This window comes from Peromyscus maniculatus, chromosome 6 (assembly GCF_049852395.1).
Source record: "Peromyscus maniculatus bairdii isolate BWxNUB_F1_BW_parent chromosome 6, HU_Pman_BW_mat_3.1, whole genome shotgun sequence".
In the NCBI taxonomy this organism is placed as follows: Eukaryota; Metazoa; Chordata; class Mammalia; order Rodentia; family Cricetidae; genus Peromyscus; species Peromyscus maniculatus.
The window spans coordinates 83,725,176-83,747,994 of NC_134857.1; the positions used below are offsets into that span (position 1 = coordinate 83,725,176).

Sequence of the window (22,819 nt, forward strand, 5' to 3'; positions counted from 1 at the left end):
TAAACCCATTCTCTCTATACATTCCCGGTTATGGTGTATTTGTTTGTGCACATACATCCACTTGTATACAGAAGTCACCATCAGGTTCTTCCGGTTATGGTGTATTTGTTTGTGCACATACGTCCACTTGTGTACAGAAGTCACCATCAGGTTCTTCCGGTTATGGTATATTTGTTTGTGCACATACGTCCACTTGTGTACAGAAGTCACCATCAGGTTCTTGCGGTTATGGTGCATTTGTTTGTGCACATACGTCCACTTGTGTACAGAAGTCACCATCAGATTCTTCCTCAGTCATTTCTCCTCCTTGCTTTTTGAAATAGGGGCTTTCACTGAACTTGGAGCTCATCGACTCAGTGGGGCCGGCCAACAGGCAGACATCCCCCTGTCTCTACCTCACCAATGCTGGGATTCCAGGTACACGTTGCCACACCCAGCTTTTTATCTGGGTGCTGGGGATCCGAATATTCGCATGGCGAGCGGTTTACCAATGGAGCCATCTGCTTAGGCCCCTTTCTAGTGCTCTGTCCCCCATCAAATACTCTTCTTCCCTGGAACCAGTCGGGTTTTCTGTGAGAGTGTGGAGATGCTGTGGCCACAGTTTGATGCCGCAGCTTCGGTTTATGCTGAGATTTCAGGATTTCAGTCCTTCCACTCAGTGTTCACTTGCGTCGTGTCCTCAGGGAAAAATGTCAACCCTTGGGAAAAAGGCAGATAAAGAATGTCTCAGTAATGATAAGAAATTGTCTTGAAGCCGGGCATGGTGGTGCACACTGTGATCCCAGCACCTGGGAAGCAGAGGCAGGAGGATCTCTGTGAGTTCGAGGCCAGCCTGGTCTACAGAGCGAGTTCCAAGACAGCCAGGACTGTTACAGAGAGAAACCCTGTCTCAAAAAACAAAACAACAAACCAAAACCAAAACCAAAAAATTGTCTTGATTTTGCAGACCTTATGACCTGCTTTGTTCTCCCGCTGGATCCCTGAGGACCAGACCTCGGAATTCCCTGATTTAGGCAAAACCTTGGATGCCCCCTCGAGGAAAGAGAAAAGACAGAAACCTCTCTCAAGAATGGATCCTAATTCCACTTTATTCAAGCAGAAAACGATTTACTGAGCAGATAGTGAGGCCTGCAGAGCTGGGCACGTGAAGTGGACAGGAAGAATTGGCAGGGATCTGTACATTCGGGGCTGGGGTCAACAGCACACCCTGCAGCCAACCCCCCCCCCCCGCCCCCCGCCTCCGCTGGGGCTGTTGATGCCAGGGTGTGACATTTCGTGTTACAGATACTCTGGCCATGTTTCTGGGGACTGCCGTTAAGGTTGCCACCTGGGAAGATCTGAACTGAGTCTAAATGAGCCTTTGATTGGTTGAGCTATCTCCATTTTCTGCGGGTGACACAGTTCAGCTTCTTATCAAGACCTATAAGAAAGGGAATTCTCTACAAATAGGAATGAGTTTTGGATGCTTAGTCTCAAACAGCAATTGGCAGGCCCTCCTCAGAACCACCAGGGGCTGCCTCAGCTGGGTCTGTACATTGATAGAAACGGCCACACGTTGATCACTGGAGAGATACATTAAAGAAATTATTAACAAGAGTGAGCAGAGGAAGGGCTCTGGGGATGAGCCTTGAGACCTCCCAGGGTTTCAGAGAGACAGAATGGCAGGAGGGGAGAGAAAGAGTGTTATGTCTTGCAAGTCAAAGAGTTTTTGAGAAGCGGATGAGTTCTGGGTATTGAATTTTGTCTAGAAGTTCAAGAAAGCTGAATCCCGAGAAATGTCCCTCTGTGAATTCTAAAATGACTGCAGATCGGCTCCTCCCCCAGCCCCCCTCCACACTGCACAGGAATGGGGGGATCACCGTCACCTTTCCCAAAGCCAGGGGAGATGGGGGATGACGTTTATTTCACCAAATGTAGTTATCTGAGAAAAAGGGATGTAAGACATACTTGAATACCATTTGAAACGCAATGTGAGTTAAGAACTGGGTCTTGGGATGGGGCTGTAGCTCAATCGGCAGAGTGTTTGCCTAGCATGTGTGAAGTCCTGAGTTTAATCCCCAGCACCACATAGGCCTGGTGTGGCGGCTGGAATTTGGGAGGTGGAGGCAGGAGGGTCAGAAGTTCAAAGCCATTCTCTGCTACATAGTAAGCTTAAGTCTAGCTTAAGTCTAGCTTGGGACACAGAAGACCCTCTCTCAAAAAAAAAAATAAAAAATAAAAATAAAAATAAAAAAGGTCCTACACAGAGGACAAAACAACCCTCTGTAAGACAGAAAACATCTATGTTAAAAAACCGAACTCATACACAGTGCAAAATGAAAAGCACAAATGAATGGAGTGCTGTCTTTTGCTGGCACTTGCTTCAGTTCTCTGGGACATTGTCCTTGGGAATTCTGGCTTCCTGCGTGTCCTATGCCCACCCCATGCCCCTGTCTCAGCGCCTCTGGACCTGTGAAAGCCTGTTCACTTTTCAGGCTTCCATCCAGACTCCAGCTGTGCTACGGATCCCCTCTGACTGGATACGTCTGTCCTTTTTTTTTCTTTTTTTTTGCATGCCTCTATCACTCCATCCTTCCCCTTCCGTACCTCTTCACCCATCTTTCTGACTGGATGGACACATTCAGAGGCAGGAACTTGTTAATATTATTTACCAATGCAGGACTTTCTCACAACTGTATCCATAGCTCAGAACTTAGTAGCTGCTTAATAAATCTTGATGGAATGGATGTGTGAACCAGCATTTGGGCAGCTCGAGTCGTGATGTTCCTAATCTGAACCGTGAGAAGGACCGCAGAACCTTGTTGTTGGAGGACGAAGTTCTGTTCAGGCTTAGGAAGGCAGAGAGACCCAGACCGGGGCCAGAGACGCCAAATTAGATGCTTGACACCATTGGAGTGTGACGGCGGAAGGATTTGTGTCACTGAGGGAAGTGTCTATTTTGGGTAGTAACTAGGGATTTTCTGTATGTTTTAGACATTGCTGAGGAAGCATGCTTCTTCCAGGCCCACGCCAGGGCGTGCTGCGGTAAAGGTGGCGGCAGAATAAGCCCTTCCTCCTGGACCCTTCTCCGCCACCATGTTCATGCACGGCCACCACCCTGGAGTGGCTGGAGCGGGGTGCAGGCGCCTTGCAAGAGGAGCCGGCTTGTTGGCTGGAGGAAGGGTTCTGTGATGTGCAGGATGCAGCCAGCCCTGGCCTCACGTCAGGAGCACCATCTGCACCTCAGGCTCTGCGATGCCGCAGCTGTCTCAGCTCAGGCAGGCAGAGTTGACACAAGCTTAGCAAATAGCTGTTCCAGGAGGTTTGTAAATTTCCAGTCTGCCGGGCCATGTTTCCCTGAAAGTGCCACCAGCCAAATGTTAAATTGGATCCAAGACCTGAAGGGTGATCAGCGAACGTACGGACTCATCACAGACTTGGAAAGGAGTCTGGGGCTCAGGTGCCGCCCCCCCCCCCCGCCCCTCACCCCGCCCCCCCCCCCCCCCCCCCCCCCGCCCCGAGCAGACTTTTCCAGAGAATGGAACTGAAGAGGATTCGTTGTCAAATCTTTACAAGCGTGACTGTCTTTACACATAGACATGTCCTTCAGGCACTGCATGTAAATCGAGTCTTTGTTACTTTAATACAAAAGTAATGTGATTTTTAAAAATTTTCTTTTTTAAAATTGTCATTTTGGTTTGGGAGTCACATGCAATAATTGCATATATATCCATGCACAATGTGATACTTTGATTTAACACAGCCTTTAATGTATTTCTAAGGATTCTCTAGTAAGCATTCCTTTTGTTAGGGTGGAAAAACCGCATGCCTTTGTCTTTCATATAAATTGAATATAAATGTGGACATATTTCTGAGTGTGTGTTCATATCTGCTGGGTGCTTGTGTTGGATATCATTAATCTCTTTTGGGAAATGCAGAGGGGTTGGCTTCTGACTCCCTCTAACACTTCCTCCTAATTTAAACGAGAGGAGGAAGGACTGAGTGACAGGCACAAAGCAGAAGGAGCTAAGATTTCACTGTCACTGTCCCCCCCACAACAGCATCTAGACAACAAAAGGCATGAAAGCAATACCGCACTGCATGCTGGGATGAATGCATTGATAACCGCGTCCCAGATATAGCTTCCTGAGATGTTAGTGCCCTCAGAGGTTGAAAGTGCTCGCTAATTGAAGAACAGGGGACTCCATTCCTGAACAAAATCTTATTATAGAAAAGACGACTTTATAAATTATACAATACAAATTATCTGGATGACTGGAGTGTCCCCAGTTCCTGATCTGTTTGGCTGAAACAACCATCCCTCCCTCATTTCCATATTAGCTGACAAGCAGCTTCTCTAGAAATTAGCTTCCAGATGACTGCGAGTTTAACTCTGAGAGCAATAATACCTTAGAGTAAGAGACCTTAATTAATTAAAAAGGAAAATACAAAACAAATCCATTTGTTTATTTTGTAGTACTGGGGATGGAACCCAGGGCCTTCCGCATGTAGGTGAGCATTCTACTGCTGATCTTCATCCCCAGCATAGATAGTTAGCTTTAAATGTTCATATAGCAATTCCAGTAGAGCGATATAGGTCCATTTGGCCTTCAGGGGTCCAGGGACTGGGGCCAATCCTTTAATTGTGAACCAAAGGAAAAGCATGAATTTTGAGTTTCTGGAGGAATTCCCAAGGTGCACATTTTCCCTCTAGCAATAATCTCCACCCTGCTCTTCTTGGGGGTTCTCTGTCCCCCAGTACCCTAGAAGGGTCCTCGAGGCAAGTTTTTTCAGATGCAAAGAGCGAGCTATTGGGTCTGGAATTGGCTGCTGGAAGCAGGAACTGCATTTACTCTTCATCTTGGCATCTTCTGTGGGCTAGGCTCTCGGCAAATGAGTGATGAAAGAACAGATGATTTACAGAGCAGAGGCAATGGGCACATGGAGTTAGCACTAGATGGGTGAAAGGAACTTGGGATCTGTGCTGGTTCCTTCACAACTCTAGCGGCAGAGAAGGGCTGGTCTGAGCCACGCTGCAGTTGGAGACTTTCTCACCTTGTCTTGGCCCGAGAAAGAAGCTACATGGGACTCTTGGGTGGCTATTGCTACTCTTGGATAAAACCTTCCTGCCTCTCTGGGGAGCAGTGGGACTAGGTGGAAATGGAGCTCCCCTACAATGTGTCGGATTTAGAGAGTGAGTGTGCAGAGCTGGGACAGGTGAGATGCAGGTGAGGTGGGGGTGGGGTGAGGGTGGGATGGGCTTGAGGGGGGTGGGGTAAGGTGGGGTGGGGTGGGGTGAATGGCTGTTCCTGAGACCAGGCTCCAACTGCCGTCACAGTCGTGGTGCTCCTGGGCAAGCTGCTTTGGAGGCCCTTTTGCAGTCTTCCCGTTGACTAAATGGAGTTTCTCTCACTTGTAACCAATATGCTTAAGATAATGAATTTTCATTTCCTGATTATGAATCAATGAGACTAACATTGCTTTTAAAAAATATACTTCAGGCTTTCTGCGCTGCTCAGAGACGGGTGTTAATATTCTGGCCAGCCCTTGGTGCCGCCCTGCATCCTGATGTAAAAGCCTCATTTTAAGGAAAAACTCCACCCCTTCCTCCTCTCTTCCTTCCTGCCATGAGGTGCGCACACCTCTCTTTCTCTCTCTCCTTTCTGTCTTTCCTGTCTCTTTATCTCCTAGTATAATAAACCATTTCCACGTGGATGCAGCGCCTGGGTATGAATGACTTTCCATGGGCCACCACCCTGCTGCATCTGCCCAGAATGTTTCCCTACACGCCCAGGATACTCTCGGGGTCCCTGTGTAGTATATCATAACATTGGTGCTAGTGACTGGGCAGAGGTCCTTCTGGTGCTTTTCTCCTGACTGCCGGCCCCCTGGAACCTTAAACACTCACTTTATCCAACACTGGCGGCAGAATTGGTAAGCCCTCCCTTTTGGCCACTTTCTCACGACTGAGGATTCGCTGGTCTCTCTCCATCATGGTGCTGGCACCACCTGTCTTTTGGGCTCCTAACCCCTCGGCCCTGCCCCTGTAGGATGGCATATGGAGATGGCCTGCGCTCACTCCATCCCACAACCCATAGCCTTTGTGGCGATGGTCCATTGGCTATCTTGTGCCCTTATGGTTGGCCCTCTCCGACCCTCTGGGACGCTGGAGGCCAGTCCACTGGGCCTTACACCTCACCGTGGGGAACGTGCCTATGGCCCCTACTCCCACCGCTACTGCCCACCCGTGGCTTGGGTTCATTCCTCTGCGGCTGCCTGCACCATGCTGCAGCCTGGGGTGGTGGTAGTGGGGATGGGGAGTGGGGGGTGGGGGGTAGAGGGAGGGTGGGGGGGTCCCTCTCTCCCACCCGCTGCACTGCTACTCTGTTTCCCTGTCCCCTCGACAGCACCGCCTCCGAGCTCCAACGCATGAACCGTAAAAGTTTCCCAGAAAAACTTTTCTTCTTTCTTTCACAAAGTCTGTTTCCTATGTGCGAATGAAATGCATGATTGATATGGCCATCTAGAATTCTTTCTGACTGACTTTTAAATGCTTTATTTCTCTGTTCCTTATCTGCTCAGTTTATTTTGGGGGAAAAAAAAAACCCTGTATGAACACATGGTCAGTAGCCATATTTGCTAAGGGCTGTCATGTGGTCAGGCAGACACCATCTTTGCTAAGGTCAAAGGGGGACAGGTTATATGACCTCAACGCCATCTTTACTAAGGGCAGCAAAAAATCATTTCTTGACTCAGTTGTGGGCGGGGGTTGTGGGTGGGGGTGGCACGCTCCTATGCTGAGATAATGTAGCAATGATAATGCTTAAGAGATTTAAAATCTTTTAAAAATGCCATGGATTTTAATTTTGATATTGCAAGAAGATCAATATTTTGATATTGCAAGAGAGATCTTGAACCTTTCCTCGGGAGCAGTTTTTAGGAAATGATTCGGGATATAAATATCAGTAATACATCCTTTTTAACACAAATCTGTAATTCTGGAAGGACTCAAGGATACGAGTCTACTTCTGCTGTGTTTCAGATACCCATTGTCTGCTCTTCTATGATATGGGTTTCAGTACAGATTGATAATACTAATTTATCTAAAACTTTTATTTCCTTTTATAAAATAAAAGTTCATATAAACTTCACAGGATCAAAAGAAATCATTAGATCCACTTCACAGAGGTCAAACGAGCTCCAGACAAATGAGTTTCCTCACATGTCTGTTCCTGAGGATGGTATTTCTCTCCCTCCTGGTCTCCTTTTCCCAATTACTAAGACCGTAAGCCAAGAGGTTCCAAATAAATTCATAAAATTTTAACTCTTGTTCAAATAATTTTAACTCTTGTCTCTAGTCTGTGTCTGTTTCAGTGGGCTTCCATCTGGCTGACTGGCATATCCAGGCATTAGCTATTGACTTCAGCCTGTGAGACATGGGCCTGTTGAAGGCTGATGTAGATCAGTCTAGCCAAACAATCTTTTCCTTTCTCTACAGCCAGGTCAGATGACCACATGCTTCTGATAAACTATCCCATTGCCTGGGTTCCCTCCTTACCTTTAACTAGCCAGAGTCCTGACCACCTGCGCCCCATTTCAGCTTGAAGCAGCTCTGGAGAACACATTGTCCAGGGCTCCCTGTTCTCAGGACAGGCTAGAGGGCTAGGTTAAGGATGGAAACCCTGGCATAGGGGACCAAATGGCTACCTAATTTCCATTGACATACAAGAAACTAGACCCGATATTGTCAATTGATATTTATTAATTAAAATGGTTCTGCAATAAGAAATGACACTTGACCTTCTTTGTGCAGAACAAAAGAGGTATTATATAATCTTAAGAAATTATTATTTGTATATAAATAACCAAATTTCTGGTCCACCAAGAGAGTCCTTTTCCTCTTCTCAGAGGGTCCTTTTCTCAGAGTTGGGGCACACCCTGACTCACAAGCCTCTTTTTTCCTGTTCCCATTCAGCCTTGGGATCTTTTCCCTGTTACTCTTCTTTACCTTCTCAGGAGACAGCTTAGGAAATAACTATTTCTATATAAGTCATTTAGGACTGTAGTATGGCTGTACTCAGGGATCAGAACTACAGCTACAGGGCATTAAAAATGGTGGTGGATTCAGATATCACTGCCAACGGCTTAGAGAACGGCTCTCCTTACTCAAGGTCTATTCAGCTTAAGAATGTGAGCCTCCCTGTCCTTGCTAACTTCATTAATCTGTAACTAACTGGGAAACCAGTTATTCAGATTTAATTTATACATCTAACAGATTTTGTTCCCCCAGTCCTCAAACACCTGTAGAGATCGAGAATATGGCATTTAATATAAAAACTTTTGATGACAGAGAGACATGTCAGCTCCTGGCAGCTTCCTGTATCTCTTCCAAGAAGATGGATGGCTGTAGAAGAACTTCCACTCAGAAGCTCATGGCAAGGCTGGCCATGCAGCAAAAATCTGAGATCCTGTCCAGACTGTGAATAAGAGGAGCAACGGGGATAGATTGTCCTCTCTGCCAAGACAGGTAGGACGACCTCCTCAGATTTCTACGTCACAGAAAAAAAATCTGTCAGATCTCTGGGTTTATCAGCTGAACAAGTGCTGCCTTTGGGGCTTCTGTCCCACAATAACCATGGAGAGAGACTTGGGATTTCTGCCTAGGTAGCTGGAAAGCTGTCTCACTTCTTAAGTTTATCCTTCTTAGATCTGAAGATGTTTGATGACTAGGGTATCAGTTTAAAAGTCCCAATCTCCCAATCTCAAGATTGTGTGTGTATGTGTGTGTGTGTGGTGTGTGCTCTCCAATTACAGACTCATTCACAGACTTATTGGTACAGGATAGACTGGTTTCAGATATAACTCCAGAGGTCAAAGTTTTAATATTCATAAATGCAGCTTTGATAAACTGATAAAACATTGGCTACAAAAGAGTACTTAAGAGTCCTTAAATGGATTTTTAACCCTTTTGCTATGATGTAAATCTATTCCAGCTGTCTTACAGATACCTACAGGTTCCTGGGGAAAAAGTTTCGCTCCTGCATCAAGAAATCTGGTCTGATGAAAACTAACACTTTCCAGAGCCCATTTCTGGCCCCACCTATTTTTTGAGCACATTTTGCAGGTTCACTGTTCATGCCTGACCTCCAGAGAACAGCAGATGCCATGGCTTCTAAACCCTTATTTGATGTGCTATTTCCTTCTCAAACTCCTGGAACACCACTGCTGCAACCTGCTTCCTCAGCTCCCTCAAGGAACGTTCCTGAGGTCTTCCACTGTGTGTGACTCCCAGTTCCCCCTCCCCGCTTCGCCCCTTGTCAGCTTGAAGCAGCCTTGGGAATTCAGTGCCCTTGTTACCCCACTTGCTTTCATAACTCAGCTTTTTATAACAATCAAAATAGAGGAATGCTAGTGTTCTGACCCACCCCTTAGAAACCAGTGTTAGTATTCTGACCTGCACCTTGGCACCACCCTGTGTCCTGACATAAAAGCTTCATTTTGGGGAAAGGCTCTTCCCCTTCCTCTCTCTCTTCTGCTTTTCCTCCCATGAGGTATGCACCCCTAACCCCCCCTTTCTCTCTCTCCTCTCCCTCTTTCTGATCTTCTCTTTGTCTCTCTATTACAACAGGTTCATATGGGAAGCTTCCACAATGTCTAGAGCCCTTGGTGTCCTGCAGATAAAGGAGGAGAATGTCCTCAAATTCCTTGCCACAGGAACCTTCTTGGTGACACCAACCTTGACTTCTAGATGGAACAGTATATGTACAAAAGGAAAATTGATGGTTCCTTGTAGGTGGAAGTTTCTCTCCTGCCTGCCTGTTCCCAAATACCCGGAAGCTGCTTCTTAAGTAATTGACTCCGAGGCTTGATATTACTTATAAATGATAAATGCTCAGCTAGTAGCTCAGTTTATTACTAAGTAGCTCTTACACTTAACCCATAATTCTTTTTTTTTTCCAAGACAGAGTGTAGTTTTGGTCCCTGTCTTGGATCTCTCTCTGTGTAGACCAGGCTGGCCTCAAACTAACAGAGATCTGCCTGGCTCTGCCTCCCAAGCGCTGGGATTAAAGGCATGCGCCACCACTGCCAGGCCAAACCATAATTCTTATCTATGTTTAGCCACATAGCTTGGTACCTTGTCTCAAAACTACATTCTCATCTTGCTTCCTCTGCATCTGGCTGGTGACTCTTTTGACTCTGTCCTCCTCCTTCCCAGCATTCTCAGTTTGGCTTTCCTGCCTAACTTCCTGCCCAGCTACCAGCCACTCAGTGTTTTATTAAACCAATTCAAGTGACAAATCTTTACAGTGTACAAGATGATTATTCCACAGCAGTTTCTATATCATAATCTGGGAGAAGCTGTTGCTTGCAGCTCAGGCCATTGTTATCATTGAGAACCCTGCTGACGTCAGCACCATCTCCTCCAGGAACACTGGCCACCAGTCATACTTAAGTTTGCTGCGGCCACTGGGGCCACTCCAGCTGCTGGCTGCTTCACGCCTGGGGCCTTCACCAACCAGATCCAAGCAGCCTTCAGGGAGCCACATACATCTTCTGGTGATGACTGATCCCAGAACTGACCACCAGCCCCTCACAGAGGTGTCTTAGTCAACCTGCCCACCATTGCTCTGTGTAACACAGACTCTCCACAGACATTGCCATCCCAAGCAACAAAGGAGCTCATTCAGTGGGTCTGATGTGGTGGATGCTGGCCCAGGTAGTACTCCACATGAAAGGCACCATCTCCTGAGGGCACCCACAGGAGCTCAAGCTTGATCTTCACTTCTACAGAGACCTGGAGCAGACTGGGGAGGAGGAGGAGGAGAAGGAGGAGGAGGAGGAGGAGGAAGAGGAGGAGGAGGAGGCTGCTGAGAAGGCTGTGACCAATGAGGAATTTCCGCCAGCTCCTGAGGTCACTGCTGCTCAGCTAGAGGGAGCAGGCTGGTCTGAGGGTGGGCAGGTGCCCTCTGTGCCCATCCAGCAGTTCCCTGCTGAAGACTGGTCAACAGCTCCCATGATACAGGCCACTGAGTGAGATGGAGCCACCACTGAGTGGTCCTGAGCTCCTCTGCAGACATCTGAGCAGCAAAGGAGAAAAAGGTGGAAGGAAAATAAAGTTCCTAAAAGCTGAAAAAAAGTATTTCAAGGCTAATGAGATGGCTCAGTAGGTTAAAAAGCTTGCTGCCATGCTGGATGACCTGAGTTCCATTCCTGGAAGCCACATGATGGAAACATGTGGTAGCTTCTCTCTCTCTCTCTCTCTCTCTCTCTCTCTCTCTCTCTCTCTCTCTCTCTCTTTCTTACAAACACCACACACACACACACACACACACACACACACACACACACACACACACTGGCAACCTGTACATGGAGATCAAGGGCTCCATTGCTCCCCTTTCTGCGACCAGGGCCATCTTCACTATGGCTTCATTATCTCCGGGGAGTGGGGACGAATGAGATCATACTGCTCAGTGCCCTGGAACCTTTGCAGAGAGACAGCCAAAGCTTCAGGACAACCCAGACCCATGGAGTCGAGGGAAAATTAAGCCAAGAGGCTGCCAGTTAGACTCTCCTACCAACCGAAAGTTCCCTGAGTTCTGGCCTCAGCGGACTTATCCTTGACATCTCCACTAAGACAGGCCTTTAGGGTGTGACTTTGTAATGTTATTAATAAGGCTCCCTTTCCCCCTCCCAGAGCTGGAGACTGAACCCAGGATCTTTGGCATACTGGGCAAGCACTAACCAGTGGGCTATAGTCCGAATGCCTTTAAAGGGTTTGATACAAAACAGTATTTTAAAATCTAAGGAAGTCTTTATTTCTCAAAATTTCCTTTTGTGGTTAGTGCTTTTTGTTTCCTAAGAAATCACTGGCTACCAAAAGGCTGGTAAGATTTTTTTATCCTGAGCCAGGCATGGTGGCACCTGCATTTAGTTCCAGCACTCAGGAGGTAGAGGCATTTAGTCCCAGCACTCTGTGAGTTCAAGGCCAGCCTGGTCTGCATAGCCAAGTTGCAGGACATCCAGGGGTATGTAGAGAGACCCTTTGTCAAAAGAAAAGAATTTAATTTCCCTGTGGAATTTTGCAAGTCCAGCTTTGCTCTGCCTCTTCAAGATTCCTTTGGCTCTTCCACATCTTTCGCCTGTGTATGTAAATTTTAGAGTCAGCTTTTCAGTATCTGTCAGACAAAACAACAAAACAACCCAAAGAAGAAACGTGTGCGCACATCAACAATCTGCAGATCAGTTTGGAAGGAATGTGGCATCTTCACAGTACGGATCTGCCCATCACAGTCACGCAGGCCCTGATTATCTAGACCTCTGTCGGCTTTCTCAGCTGCTTCGGTTCTCATTACACAGGTTTCACGTGTGTTTTGTTGCTATTGTTTCTTAGTACCTCATACTTTTCTAGCTATGGTGAAAAGTCCTTTAAAAATCCAAACTCCAGTTATTTGTTGGTATTTATAGAACTAAGATTGATGGCAGGCACGGTTGTGTGTGGTTGTAACGCAGCATCCAGGAAGCTGAGGCAAGAGGTAACTCATTTTGTGGGCAGAGTGGGTTACACAGCAAGATTGTTGCAATAAATAAATTAAAAATAAATAAATAAATAAACAAACAAACAAACAGATGGGTCTCTTCTCTCTCTCTCTCTCTCTCTCTCTCTCTCTCTCTCTCTCTGTTATATGCTTATATGTGACAAGTGTGGGTGATGGTGTGCATGCTTGTGTGTACATGTCTGGAGACCAGAGGTTGATAAGGAATCCTATTACTTCCCACCTTGTTTTTTTTTTTTTTTGAGACAGTCTCTCACTGAACCTGGAGCTTGCCCTTTTGGTTACACTGACTGGCCAGCAAACTTCCTGGGATCTGTTTGTCTCCCCCTTATCCAGTGCTGGAGTTACAGGTACGCGCCACTGATTAACACAGACTGAATTAACTCGGACTGGAATCCAAACTTGAACAGCAATCCCTTTACCCACCTTTAGTCCTGAGTTTGGAATGCATGTTTCATGTGCTATGACATTGCTAAGCTCATTGGTTAGTTCAGGAACTTTTTTGGATAGCTCTTTTTTTTTTTTTCCCCCCGACAACAGAAGTCACAGCAGAGTCAATGGCAAAGCCAGGCTTCACTCGAACCCAGGCTAGTCTTTGACTCAGGATTCTCCTGCGTCAGCCTCCTGAGTTCTGGGATTGTAGAGTCATTTCTATTTCTAACTCCTTAGAATTTTTCATGAACTTGTTTTCTATGAATGAAGACAATTTGTGTGTGCGTGTATGTGTGTGTGTGCATGTACCTGTGTGTGTATGCTTGTGTGTAACTATGTGTGCATCTGTGTTTTCATGCATGTGTGTAGATGTATATATACGTGTGTGTGTGTGTGTGTGTGTGTGTGTGTGTGTGTGTGCATATGTGTAGGTGTGCATATATATATGTGTGGGTTTTCTTTCTTTATTGATTGGGGCAGAATTCCAGGATTCAACTCAACAGAAGAGATGAAGGTGGAGGCCATCTTTTTCTTGATTTGGAGAGAAAGCATCTAATTTCTTACCATTGAGCATGACATGAGCCATGAGCTTTCCACAGACATTGGTTATCCAGTTGATGATTGAATATCTCCACGAATAGGTGAGCAGAATTTCACCACATGGGGTTTCTGCATCTCTTGAGACAATCACATGAGGTTTCTCTTTAATTCTGTTAACATTGAGAATTACAGTTTTATTTTTTTTAATGTTAAACTAATATTGAATTCCCAGGATGAGCTCCATGAATAAGTAAACATTATTGTTGAGTTACATTTGTCAATAGTAAACTAAGAATTTTTACTTTTATATTCATGAGGGATATTGGTACGTAGTTTTATTTTCTACTTTTTCTTATTTATATATATGTCGAAGTAAACTTGATCTCAGAAAATGAGAGGGAGTTTTCCTTCTCTCTCTTTTCCCCTTAGATTATGAAGGGGTGGTTTTATTTCTCCTTAAGTGTTTGAAAGAAATCACTATCTGGACTTTAAGTTTTTAATGTGGGAAGACTTTAGATTATGAACTATATTTCTTTAATTGATAGAGATTTCACATGGTTTTTACTTTTTCTTGTCTTTTTTTTTTTAACTTATTGTGTATGAGTGTTTTGCCTGCATATATGTATGTGCACCGCATGCATGTAGTGTCTGGAGATCAGAAGAGGGCATTGGATCTCCTGGAACTGGAGTTACAGATGGTTGTAAGCTGCCATGTGGGTGCTGGAATCAAACTGCTGTCCGCTGGAAGAGCAACCAGTGCTCTTAACTGCCGAGTCATGTTAATAGATTTCTCTCTCCAGCCCCATCTTCCGTCATTTTGATAGTTTTTTTCTCTCTGGATGCCGTGAGGCAAGGCTGTAGTGTTGTGGGAACTCTTGGGCTTTCTTGATGGGGGTGAGGTTGTTGACATTTGAGTGCGAGGCACACTGCAATCCAGTCTTGCCTTGCCTTTCTTGTCAGAGTTCACGGGGTCCAAGCGGCTCTTCTAACTCTAGAACTGCATAAAGCATCTCCTCCCTTCCCATCATCCTCCACAAACCAGATGGTTCCTGTTTCCCAACGGCTGCGCTTCCTCCTTGACATTCCTATTAAATGTGAGTCTCACAGTTGGGTTAGTCCACACACACAGCTTTTGTACTATTTTCTATTCTTTGGGTTCACAGACATTTTGCTGAATTAATTTTTCTATCTAAATCAAGGAGATGCTAAATGGTTTTTAAAATAAGGTTTCTTGCTGGGTGTGGTGTGGTGCATATGCCTTTAATACCAGCACCCAAGAGGCAGGGGCAGGGCAGGGCAGGGGTAGGGTCAGAATCAGGATCAGGGTCAGGGTCAGGGTCAGGGTCAGGGGCAAGAGTCAGGGGCTGGGTCAGGGCCTGGGTCAGGGTCAGGGGCTGGGGCTGGGGCTGGGGCTGGGGCAGGCAGATCTCCATGAGTTGTAGGCTAGCCTGGTCTACAAAGTGAATCCAGATCAACCAGGACTATAAAGTGAGGCCCTGTCCACATCAAATAAAATAAAATAAGGTTTTGGGGTAGGATGATTCAGGGAGTAAAGGCACTTGTCACCAAGACCGATGATCTGAGTTTGGTCCCCCAACCCACATAGCAGAAGGAGAGAATCGATTGCTTGTGAGTTGTCCCCTGACCTCAACACACATGCCAGAGTTACACACATACACTTACACTCCAACACGTGCGGATAGATACTTTCATAATTTAGTCTATCGGCACTGAAGGCAACTTGAGACAGCCTAAGAGGAGATCTCCACATTGGCAGCTGCTCTTTCTTTGCCTGAGGCTGCCAGGATGTGCCACAGGAGCATGGAGCTCGGCTTGTCAGTGCGCGTGGGGAAATGGAAACACTCTGGTGTGGTTGCAAATTGGCATGGCCATTCTGGAATCTCATGTCCACTCATTGGTGAAACTGAGTGGACACCTGCTCTCGGACACGTAGTTACAATCCCGAGAGATTCTCGAGAAAAGGAGCATTGATGAATTGCTCCCGGGAGGAAGGCACCAAGAGTCTTTCATTAAGGGATGGATAATTGAATACATCCTCAGCAATATTACATGGCCCCTGGATGCTTCATATATGCCAAATGAAACCCGGAAGGATCTTCCAGATGTGGTGCTGGATACTATGTACATAACTAAAGTGAAGTACACATACAAAACACACTTTATAGTTTAAAAGGGTATTACTTTTCCAGTATATGTTAATGCATATGTTAATGTATAGTATTACAGTATTTATATATTATATAGTTAATATATAGTAATATAGTATCTATAATGTGAATATAATTATAGATGTATAGTTATACAATATATAATTTACATATGTATAATATTTTAGAATGGGTTTGGTTTGGGGGAAGGAGTGTGGGAGTGGAAATTCAGGATGTGCAAGCATATTTTTCTTTCTTCTCTCCTTCTTTTTTCTTTTTCAGTAGGTAGGGTCGTATGTAGCCCAGGCTGGCCTGAAACTTGCTATATAGTTGAGGCTAATCTTGAGCTCCTCCCACTTCACCTCCAAACATTAGGCTGATTGGAGTGACCCACCCCCCAGGTTATGCAGTCCTGGGATGGAACCCAGGGCTGCCTTTGTGCTAGGCAAGCACTCTGCCGAATGAGCTGCAGCCCCGGGCCAAGCATTTTTCTTTTATTCTGGTACATTTTGAAGTTCTCATTAATCCCATGGCTGCTAACTCCTGGATATAGCAAATAACTTGCCAGTGAGCACATCTTTCGTATGTAATCCATCTGACTCCGAGCCCAGAGCCTAGACTGACCCTCATTGGGCTCTCATTGGCCGTCTGCAGACACCAGACAGCTAGAGATGGCACTGGGATGCAGAGCCCCCTGGAACTGCCCAAGCTGGTGACCCTAAGTCTACTTACCCCTGCTTCGTGCAAAAACACAGAAAAGACTCTTGTCCCTTTTTCTCTCTGCCTCCTGACGAGTATTGGGCCCTCTTTGTGTGATTCTGGGGACCTGTGGATGTAGCAACTTCTTTTATGGCAGTCCCTTCCAGATCTCTCTGTGTTACGATACTGCACTAAACACACTTTGGGTGTGATTTCAGACAGGGACGAATAACAATAAAAATTGATGATAAATAGCAGAGCATGGCCTTGTTTCGACCAGGATGCAAATGGGTCATGCGCTGATAAGTCTGTCAGCCCAACCTTAGCATCAAAGAACCAAAATACAAGAGCATCACCCCAGAGCACCCCAAATCACCCTCTGCTTGCCCCCCAGTGTAGGCTCTGACTCTGTTCTCTGCACAGGCTTGTCCTCATGCCCTGAAGTGGATCGTTGGGTTCATTAGATAGATAAATTAACGATTCCTACCTACCACGTTCTCACAGCCTGATGTGAGGGGCTAAATGAAGCTTCGTGGACTTCAGGGCCTTTCAGTCTCCTGGCATTGTGCACTGTCAGTAAGGCCAGAGAACATGAAGCCTCTTCAAAGCAGCTTGCATCTTGGGAGAGACTAGTTTTGTGTAGGTCTAGCACTCTGTGGATCTCATGTAGGGGGTGACGCTGTGCCAGGTGAGTGTGGGTTGATGTGTGTGAGAGAGAGTATGGGCTGGGTTACATCTGTGGGGCTTTGGGGACTCATCTGGTTGACCCCCAGCTTTCATGAGGGGAGGCATCATAGTCTCTGTCTAAAAGACACACACACACACACAAAAAAAAAAAAAAAAAAATTGAAAGACCAGATTAGAAGAGAAGCTTGGTCTTTTAAGTGGGACAGCCTTCTGTCACAAGATGCCCTTTCCTCCAGATCCTAAGCACCAGAAAAACCATTGTGTATACTCTAAATATTTAAAGTCTAATACATGATCCTTACATTTGATGGCACACTTCAGATAAATCAGACAACAGTTTCTGATTTTTTTTTAAATGTAAGCAGAAGCTAGCTAGCTTACATTCTTGGAATTAGTCTGTTTTTATATACATTTCTCAATTTACAAGCCATATCAAACTCAAATAATTAAATTTGGGGTAACTGTATGCCTGAATCTTTCTCTACCATTACAGATTCCAAAGTCATATTTAAAGGTTGACTCTCACTTGTCTTCATTTTTATCTGCTTGAGATGATCCTTAAGGACAAATGGCTAAATTGAAATTCTACTCCTACCCACAGCAATAAATCATTGCTATCCCAAGTTTTAGAGGAAAGAAGGAATCAGCAGGAAACATCTTCCACAGGTTTCTTGATGATCTGGGGAGTTTCTAAGTGTGAACCTGCTCAGCATAAGCACACACTATAAAAGTGTTCACTAAACAAGAGGATAGAGTTTCTAAACAATAACTTGGGTTGCGTTACCACGATGCAAAATTTTGGTGTGTGGGGGCCAAGTTCTGTGGAGACCACGAGAGACTGAGTAGTTTTCTCCTTTTTATTGTAAAGAAGTAAGTCTTTCAATGCTGACTATATATTTTTTTTCCAAGGGATAAAAAATAGCCAGCCCCACCACAACCCCAATCTCAAAGCTTTAAAGGAAACTAGCTTCCTTGAGCAAGACTCCTTATTACTTGGACAGAAAACCAAATAGTTTCATTACTCACCAGCAGAGAGACCGCACGATTCAAGGGTATACAATATACCTATTAATACCAAGCCACTGGCTGGCTCTCCAGCTGGGAAGAAGTTGGCTCAGCCAACTTTATAAATCATATCTTCTTCTTCCAGAGAACCCATAATTCCTTCAGGTGTCAAAAATAGCACTGGGTGGAGAGATTCTGGAATTTTCTCTCCCACATTATATATGCCCTGTTCTAATGTGTCCTTTCCATCAGGTCTTAAATAGTGTGTGTTTATAACGAGGCTAGCCTCTGAGAAGACACTTTGGAGGTTGTTTTCCACAGTGATGTCTGGACTGGGGATATAAAGAGCCATATGTAAGTGGCTGTCCCTGAGGACCTCTACGGTCACCATAAAACTCCCAATAGCACATTTTCATAAGCTCATGTTGGGAGACTGGGAGACGGAGTTTGATGAATATTTTATTCTGTTACTGAAAAAAAAAAAAGGTATTTTTAAAAAACACCAATTCTTTCCGTGTAAAAAAATTCTGCTTTTCCAAAGGGAGACTATTTCACAGAGAATAATTTAGGGAGCCTAGGAACCTCAGAAATCATCAAAAGAGACAAAAACAGAGCCTCTTGTTGCTTTGGAAAGAAAACAGCAAATGTATTTTCTAAGGAAAATTAATTTTATTATGTCACATTTTACCTCAGTGAATTTCGCTTAGTTTCCCATGTTTAGTGCTGCATGGAATTCATTTTGAAAACAGTCTTTTCTTTTATTTTTTTCTTCCTTCCTTTCTTTCTTTCTTTTTTTTTTTCTTTTTTTTTTTTTTTTTTGAGACAGGGTTTCTCTGTGTAGCTTTGCACCTTTCCTGGAACTCACTTGGTAGCCCAGGCTGGCCTCGAACTCACAGAGATCCACCTGGCTCTGCCTCCCAAGTGCTGGGATTAAAGGCGTGCGCCACCACCCAAAAACAGTCTTTTCTTAAGTGTGTGATATTTCCAAAGACTTTAAGGATCAAGATCAGGCATTTATAGCTCATGAATTTCATTCCTCAAAGGAAACCAAATAATTTCAGAATTTATAAAAGTTTAGTAATCGTAGAAAATCTGACAGGAAATTAAGACAGCACGCACCAGGTATGTTCTGGTGAGTATGGCCTTAAGAATGGGAATTCTCAGCCTGGCAGTGGCGGCTCACACCTTCAATCCCAGCACTTGGGAGGCAGAGGCAGGAGGATCTCTGTGGGTTCTAGGCCAGCCTGGTCTACAGTGTGAGTCTGGGGACAGCCAGGGCTACATAGTGAAACCCTGTTCCAAAACAAACAAACAAACAAACAAACAAACAAACAAACAAACAAACCAAGACAAACAAACAAAAGAACGGGGACTGTCCCCTGGGCGCAGTGGCGCACCTGCAAGCCCGGCCCTTGGGAAGCTGACCAAAACTGAGTTTGAAGCTAGCCCGGATCGTATAGGGAGTTCCAGACCAGCCTGGTCTACATTGAGACCCTGTCTCAAAGTTAGCCTAAAGTAGGGGTTCGAAATAATCTTGGAAATTGTACACCTATTTGGTAGATTTTGAGTCTTTACTTCAAGTCCTGCTGCTTAAATTCTTCTTAGAAATGCTTTCCAAAGTCAGATGAGGTGGCGCACGCCTTTAATCCCAGCACTCAGGAGGCAGAGGCAGGCGGATCTCTGTGAGTTCCAGGCCAGCCTGGTCTACATAGGGAGACCCTTTCTAAAAAAAGAAAGAAAGAGAGAAAGAAAGAGAGAGAGAGAGAGAGAAAGAAAATGCTTAAAAAGCAAATTTTTACTTGATAATTCTCTTTATAAAATATTTTAAAAGTATTTTTCAATAGTCATGACAATTTTTGCTGCCAGGAAGAGGCTCAGTCTGACTGAGTTATGTGGAAGATGATTCTGCAGACTAGGCTGTTCCTGTGAGTTCCAGGTTTCCAGCTTTCATGAGCTGTCATCCACGGAGGGGTGGGCTTTGGTGATGCACCTGTCTGTGAGTCATTTCTGCGCCTGTAAATTCTCTCACCCACACTCCTGTAAGTGACCTCACCCATGCTCCTGTAAGTGACCCTCCCCCATACTCCTGTAAGTAACCCCTCCCCCATACTCCTGTAAGTAACCCCTCCCCCATACTCCTGTAAGTAACCCCTCCCCCATACTCCTGTAAGTAACCCCTCCCCCATACTCCTGTAAGTGACCCCTCCCCCATACTCCTGCAAGTAACCCCTCCCCCACACTCCTGTAAGTGACCCCTCCCCCATACTCCTGTAAGTGACCCCTCCCCCATACTCCTGTAAGTAACCCTCCCCCATGCTCCTGTAAGTAACCCTCCCCCATACTCCTGTAAGTAACCCTCCCCCATGCTCCTGTAAGTGACCCCTCCCCCATACTCCTGTAAGTGACCCCTCCCCCATACTCCTGTAAGTGACCCTCCCCCATACTCCTGTAAGTGACCCCTCCCCCACGCTCCTGTAAGTAACCCCTCCCCCATGCTCCTGTAAGTAACCCCTCCCCCATACTCCTGTAAGTAACCCTCCCCCATGCTCCTGTAAGTGACCCCTCCCCCATACTCCTGTAAGTGACCCCTCACTCACACTTCTGTAAGTGATCCCTATAAAACTCACTGGTTCAGCAAGCTGGACTCTGGTCTGTTGTCAGTTTCCTATCTGAGGTGGAGATGTTTGTTCATATCTTCTTGGGTAGAGTGCCACACAGCATCTCATACTTGCGATTGGAATGCTGACTTCCTAGCTGGGGAAGCCGTTTTGGGAAACTGTGGGACCTTTAGGAGGTAGGGACTAGCTGGTATAAGCAGGTTCCTAAGGCTGGGCTCTTGGAGGTTCTGCTGCGCTCTCTGCCTCCTGGTCGTCTGTGATGTGAGCAGCCTCCGCCATGAGCTCTCACCACTAGGAGGATGCTCTGTCATGCTGCCCACCATCATAGACCTCAGGCCTCAGAAACTGAGCCAGAGCAGATCTTCCTTCCCTTAAGTTGTTTCCGTCAGAGGCGGCAGTCACAGCACTTGACAGTTTACAGAAATAGAAAGAGGTCTATGGCGTTCTGGGAGATAGGTCCCTGTAGAGGGTCCGTAGGTCTGGATTGTCCTCAGAGGGTTGTGAGGCTCCCGTCTCTTTGCTCCTTTTCTTCTTTGGCTTCTCACATTTGGTGAGACATTGGTCTCATGTGCTCCCCATCATCATCATCATCATCATCATCATCATCATCCAGCAACATCCAGCCCAAAGCCATGGGTTCCTCTAACCTTGGGTTGAAACCTCTGAATGAGTGAGCCAAAGCAATCTTTCTTCTTCTAAGTTAGTTATCTCAGGAATTTAATTGTAGTGATGGAAAGCTACATTAATTAAAAATGTAGAAATGTTAACATGTGTCTAGACAAAATGGAGTATGAAGAGAAGTGTTATCATATTCTTTTCTCAAGAAGATTGAATACAAGAAAAACTTTATTTTCTATTCGTCTATTTATATATGTTTTTTAAAAAAATGTATTACTTCTGGAAGCAGAAATAATTGACGGTTTTCTGTTTTGATCCGACAGAGGACCCCAGCAGTTAGATGGGAATGCTGTTTCTCTGATGAGGTTTCCAAGGCTTGACATGTATTAGAACTGCAAACGCCTTTACTGACTTTCAAGCAATGTACTGGTCTCTGTCGAGACAGTAGGAAAGACCAATGTGAGTCTTACATAAAACTTACAGCGCCTATGCACACTCATTATCCCCCAGCTTGACTCTTTTGGCCCCGGGAGGGAGTTCTCTTTTATTCTTGGGGAAAAGGCCATCTGTTAGAGCAGCCATCCCAGGTGACACGAGATAGGTTTTGAGCAGCCTGCTGTTCCGGTCAGACGTCTTAGGTCTCAGCCTCGGCACCACCAGCACTTAGTGTGGCCAAGCCTCCATGTAGGAGGTTGTCTGGCGCATGGAGGAGCTCAGCCGCGCCCCTGGCTCTGTGGTCTAGGAGCTAGTAGCAATCCTCTGCCACCGAGTCAGCTGCTCCAATGCTGGTGCTGCTCATTGTGGCTTCCAGAGTCAGCTGGACCTTGTGGCTATGTTGGGGTTTGGAGTCAGGGACTAAGATGTCTCGCCTCCTGCCTTTGACTCAACTACAGTTATGCCCAGGATCCCCCTGGTTTCTCATTAGATCTGCTCTTTGGCTTTCTGTCCCAATACCCTGTCCACAGCAAGCCAACTTGAACCTACCGGCCTGTAGTTGGCAGGAGCCTGCCAGGTGAGGATACTGTGGCAGGATAGGACTTCCCTGTCCTTTCTCTTTGGCATGCACAGGGTCATAAGCCCACCGCTGAGACAATGGCATGTGGATTCAGCCTAGCCAGGGTGATGCTCACCTAGCCTCTCTAGCGGTGTCCTTCTTGAGACGCCCACGGTGCGCCGGCAAACAGGACACACGCTGCTGCTACACAGGGCAACTAAATGAAGCAGAAGACATTAAGGAGTCGGAAGGTGACATCTGATGTGTCTACCCAGTGATTTGGGCTTCTTGCAGAAACGTTAGGGCTCTTAGAACTCAATGACGCTTTGGCACGGTGATGTTAGGCACCCATGATAAATGAGATGCTCTTCATCCTTAATTCAAGATGCAGAGTTCTAAAATAACTCACCACCAGCAGCAGCAACTCTCGGGGAAATGAAAGCCTCCACCCCACCTGCCTGCCCACTCCCCAGTCCCGCCTGACCTCCTCCTCAGAGTGTATACTTAGCTCGGTCACCTAAT

The 22,819-nt window shown here is 45.8% G+C and overlaps 1 pseudogene; it reads left to right on the plus strand.

Annotated features, from left to right (window-relative positions):
• The first annotated feature begins 9,629 nt into the window (after positions 1-9,629).
• LOC102904135 (small ribosomal subunit protein uS2-like) lies at positions 9,630-11,049 on the plus strand (annotated as a pseudogene).
• The last annotated feature ends 11,770 nt before the right edge of the window (positions 11,050-22,819 follow it).